Below are 6000 nucleotides of genomic sequence, written 5' to 3'. Positions count from 1 at the left end.
TGGCCTGAAGATGCGAATGTGTTGCAGAGATTTTTTATTCGGTAATCACATGGTTAATCTGTGTTAAAGGTATTGCACATCTGTGAATGTATGGCAAGAGGCTACAGCAGGGGCCAGAGCCCCCACCGGGCATCCTTCACGTGAGAAACAGACCAACACGATGGGCCTCACATCTGATGTTTGTGGTGCGCTCATGTGCACAGGCTCCTCTCATATGTTAGTCTGGAGTACACCAGCCCTGAGACCCCCACAGGCGGATCCACCAGGAGCTTCTTTGAGGCAGCTGAGGGAACTCCAACCTCAAACAGCTCGACCTGCAGGGAGGAGAAGGTCTGCAGAGCTTCAGTGTTGTGGGTCAAACAAATGCAGAAAGGGAGAGAGATAAGAAAATAAATAGTATATCTACTGTATTCACCCTGCCCTGCTTCTGCCAAATAATGTGTGTTGAAAATATCTTCATCAAATTGACCAATCATATAGTCTTGGTGTGATGTATTTTGCAATCCTTAAAAGACATTAATGCTCAGGGTTTTTAAGGAATTTAGGCAAAACCACAGACAGATAACATATGTTTAGATTGGGGGGAAATCCCAACCAGGGCAGCAAAACGGGAGGGATGATGGTAAGTCTGATTTCCGCCTGCCAAAGACATTGAGCTAAGACAGTGGGCAGACAGAAGAGAAGGGAGCGAAGGCCAAAGACGGGTCATCCCAGTGTGCTGTTGTTCCTAAATCATGTCTTAGTTTCAGATAAGATTCGGTTGCAAAATGATTCAAATAATTCAAACAGGAGTCAACAGGAATTACAGGCCAGACGCTGGCCTCTTCTGGAGCAGTTCAAATCAAAAAGCGATGAAATCTTTTCTCCCTCCCGAGTTGGGTCATCAGAGAGTTGAGGAATTATGACTAGACTGGTTACACGTTGTTGCATGCCTCCCTCGACCCCGACATCACAAGCTGCCTGAAACATAATCACCAACATTCATGAGCAAAAGCCCTCTTTGTAATGTACAGGCATGACGGAGACACTGGAGAAAACTCAACTGTCCAGCATGCACGCACGCATGCACGCACACATGTACTGCGCACGTGTTGTGTAGGGGACAGTGGAAGCTCTCTGTAGGACCTGGCTTACAGAGGACACGCAGCAACAGATGTACGGCCTTCAGCCCATTTGTTACTCTGTGTGCGTGTGCATGTGTTTTTCCTATTCACACTTATTCCTCGGCACATACTGTACAAGCGTGCAGACACACTATCGGAGTATATACATGCGTGCCTCATCCAATTGTCAGACAAGAATGTAAATATATATTTATATCCTGTATGTGTCAAACATGATATAAGAAGAAGGCTGATGTGTCTTGCTTCCTGCTGATCCCATGAGGTCATCCTATAATACAAAAGGAAAAGGGCTCTCATTTTTAGGCCCAGGCTCAGTCAATTTTCTTTCCTTCTTTCTTTCACTTATTTAGCATTGAGCTCTGATAACATCGTCAGACTCATGGTTGATCAAAAAATGGATGCAGCGACTCCAGAAACATATTTCTCTCCACACATTATTTGTCCTTCCGTAAAACACGATATAATAGATGGCAGATGTTTCTGGCTTTCCACAGATCTCATCATCCCCGCGAAAGAATATAGGCTCACAGCGAGGCGGCAGAAGTGATTTCAGCTGCTTTTTCACTCGTAAAACCGCTCTAATCTAATTTGTAATGATAATAATCTACGATCTCCTGAATTCTACAGAAGTGGATTTTGACACAACTAGGTTTTCCAGGAACAGTATTGTAGATTACTGAAAAGTGAGGACTTTATGATTAATATAAAGGTCACACACACAAGACACTCTCAGTGTATATTAGATTTAAACACCCGAATGTCACGTGCGCAGTTCACACATCAATTAGGTTTTCCTCATTAAACTGCCGGCACAAGTGTATAACGCAACCTCTTCCTGTCACCCTTGAATAGAAGCATAAACTATCGGCCTCCTCACACACTCAAGTCTTTCTGAGGCTCTTTTATTACCGTACTGTGTCTTTAGTAGGCGGCTCGTAAAAAAAACTGAACTCTGAACTCACTACTGAGGAGCCTTTCTTTCTTTCTGTCCTGATTCATCCGATGGATTGTGAATGGGCAATAAAGCTAAGATTCCCTCTGGCGTTGGCAAATTAGAAGTGGCCTCTTAAGCTTCCATGCCATTAATGTGAAATTAACCGTATGATTGGCGAAACCCAATATGCGAGTTTGTTTGTCTTCCTTGACATTGTGCTCCTCAGCTGGCTTCAAGGTCTCAGCAGAAATCCGTCTCCTGTTGTGTCTCGACGAGCGTAGGCCGAGAACGAGAGCGGAAACATTCGGATAAAGGAGAACACCGTGTGATGAGTGTCAACGGAGATATGGCACACGATGAGAAGAGGACCTAGCACAAATAATACAGTTAAAGGGACGGAGAAGAAGATGGAGGTGTAGCCCCAAATCAAAAGGAAGTCACATGAGTGTTATACATTACGATACAACACCAGATCACATGTCGGTCAGCAGCCGCTTCTCCAGCCTGCAGGAATAGTGTGGAAAACACATACTGTAAGCACATGCTGTTACCTCTGAAAAACAAGCACAGGCCTTGAGGATTTCACCGTGTGTGTGTGTGTGTGTGTGTGTGTGTGTGTGTGTGTGTGTGTGTGTGTGTGTGTGTGTGTGTGAGAGAGAGAGAGAGTGTGTTTGCACGGCTGCTTAAACACATGTTGAAGAGGTTTACGTCCCACTTCCAGAGAGTCCATGTGAGCATGAATGTGTGTTGTTGTTATTTGGGATTGAAGTTACACCTGTGTTTGCTCCAGTGGTCGTAAACACGCGTAAAGAAACAGATGGAGTCCAAATGCCACCGCCTCAAACATTCGGCAGATTTACGAAGTCGCCGTTACTCAACACCGCTCTGCTCATAATCTCTCAGAAGTGCAAACAGAGGAATGTGAAACTAATGGGCAGACTTTTAGGTTTTAAAAGACTCCAGAAGAGAAAGCATCAACAGGATGGTGAAGGAATGCCTCGCCAGCAGGAAATATATGTTCTCTCTGCAGCGATCTTTTAATTTCCTCAGCATGGTCTCAAGGTCAAGGCCAAACTAATTGGATCTCAGAAGAACTGAATGACATTAAACTGACATCATAAATAAATATCGTAAACTGTATACAAGACAACACACCGCAGGCGGTTTGTCCGCTGCAGAGTCCACCCGTCGCTACTGACAACCGTTGACAACCGCATTTCGCCTGCCTGTCTTCAATCAGCTGCTGCTCTCTTTCTCACCCTCCGTGTTTCTTCTACGTCACTTATTCTCCGCGTTCAAACTTTCAAGAAGTTCAGAAACATGCCATGGGTGTGTCTCATACAGGATATGATATCGCTGCCCCGTCGTTTATCTCTGTGGTGTCTCCCTTGGGGTCGAGGACAGTAAGCAGTGAACGATGGGGGATAGGCGTTCCTCCTCTCTAAACACTGGGTTGGGCCTGTTGGTCTGGCCATAAGCATCACTTTCCTGACAATCGCATTAATATAAACACACCTCCTCATAGACATATACTTGAACATAATTAGAGAAGGAAAAAAGCAGAAGTTGATGACTCGGGATTCAATTGTGCAGAAAATGCTGGTCTTTCATGAAGGAAAGTTAATCAGCTTCTTCCTATTTATTTATTTGTTAGCATTAGCATTAAAAGCTATGTTGAGTTTTTATTTGTGAACATCCCCAAAAATGTATTTAATCACCTTGAGATTTCATGACTTTCTCTGATTTTTATGAGAACTGCTTATCAACATGTGATGTGTCAGCAAATGTAGAAGATCAGTTTGCGGCACAAGGGAAGGATTACCAGTCCAGCACTTTTCTATTTGGTTCTAATGAGGTCAGAGGGAGAAAGAAGATATTTGCAGGAAATTTGAATTTGCAATTGTTGTTATTGTTTGCACATGCATCACTTGGGTTTGTTGGAGCCCAAACAATGACGCAATAAAGCCAGTGTGAACAGAACACACATGTTAAATGACCACTATGCAGGTAAAGATAAACAAGACAAAAAGTAAGGGTTAACTTCTCACTTGCTTCCCACGAGCATAAAGCTCGTGGGGGCTCGGACACACCTCCTTCATGCATACTCTCAGTTTACATGTGTCTTTGATTCCTCAGCCATTTTTGAGTTTCTTCTGTGCCCCCGAGCACCGCAAAGGGGTTTAACTACCAACATAAAGAATGTCTTAAGATCTTGTTTTCATTTTATATGACATGATAGGAGATGGGATGCACTTTTCTTGATTTATTATATTTTTAGCTTTTCAAGCGCCCTTTTTCTCTCTCAATAATTTGGGATCCAGTTGTGATTTGTCAATGTTTTCGAGTGCAGACTCACCAGTGGTCCACCAATGGGAACGGGAGCTTTCAGACACTTCAGTGGTCTCTGACTGACAACACCATGGCATCAGTTAACTAAATCTTTTAATGAACATCAGTGACATGTCGGTGATTATATTTAGAGAAGTGTGATGAATTGTTGGTTTTGAAAAGACTATAATTCATACACGTGCTGTTATTACTGTGATTAAATTGTCTTAGTTATCTTTAATTGTTTGTCTTTGATATATACCCAGGGCCCGGGGGCGGACTGCAGGAAAAATGTGGCCCGGGAGTTACCGTCAGACCGGCCCACTCAATACATAACGGTCTCAATTTTTGACATTTATTTAGCTAACGTTCGCTAGGCTAGCTTGTAGGGAACGTCACCTCATCTGTGAAAAGCATGCTAACATTGGCCAAGTCAACGCCACAACTTCAAATCGCTGTCACCAGTCGGTGGTTTCCCAAATAAGTCAGACATTATTAAATATTTTTGATGCACCTTCCTCCAGACATTTCTTTTTCTCCCTGAGCTTTTCAGCACCACCTTTTTAAAGGATTTACATGTTGGTGCCGGTGCCATGCTGCCGGCTCGCGCTCAAAAACGGCATCTTCTGCCAGCGAGTGACGCCAGTGTTGAGTAGGCTAGAGTGATTGACATTTAATAACACCTAAAACAAAGTTAGACTGACGGAAGAGATTAGATGAGTAAAGAAGATGGAAACCATGAGTGTGAATGCAGATTGCGAGGAATAGTATAAATGTCAGTCAGTGATTATTGACTTTAGGTATTTGAGTAAATTTAACATGTTCTGTGAAGCATAGAATATAGTCTGGGTGGGCGATGTCAGAGGGAAAGCCGGTTGGTGATGTCCCCGGTATCCCCAGGGCTCTTGGAGCGCAGTACTGATGCTGACTGGATTTTGAATGAAATAAACTGACATTGAATTGCAAGTAAAAGAGCCATAAATTTACTGGATATAATGTTATATATTATCTTATTCAAGAAAGAGGTACTTATACGCTACTTGATCATTTCCATTTAGTGCCACTTCAAAGATCAGGGGGAAATACAATATTTTTTGTAATTACCCTATTTTAAAGGCTACAATTAGCTTACCTGTTACTTTACAACAAAACATGCAATGAGCTTATAAAAAACATGTTACAATGGCATAGAAAAATGAGTAACTCAACAAACAACAACAGTAAAATCCTGTACATCAATAATACATCAGTTGTACATGTAATAGTATATTACAAATGTGTCTGCATTGAGTACTTACTTTTTTAAATCCTTTTTGGCCTATGTTAGAGGACTCCGTGGTTTTATTTGATTAATTAATTAATTAATTACTGTTGGGATATAAGAAGAATTTCAACAAATATAACATAAAATAATGTACCCAGCTTTGCTGAGAATACTTGCATACTTTTATTTTAAAAGTATTTTCAATGAAGGAATTTCACTTATGTAATTGTGAGTTATGAACAAATACTTTTTAATGAAAATGTGTCCTAACGTCTGAGGCAACTTTACTGTATTTTTCTAAAAAATGACACTGATGAGACCGTTTCTATGAAAGCTGATCCTACAGATGC

Source organism: Cyclopterus lumpus, chromosome 4, assembly GCF_009769545.1.
Source record: "Cyclopterus lumpus isolate fCycLum1 chromosome 4, fCycLum1.pri, whole genome shotgun sequence".
Taxonomy (NCBI): Eukaryota; Metazoa; Chordata; class Actinopteri; order Perciformes; family Cyclopteridae; genus Cyclopterus; species Cyclopterus lumpus.
This window is presented reverse-complemented; position numbering follows the sequence as displayed.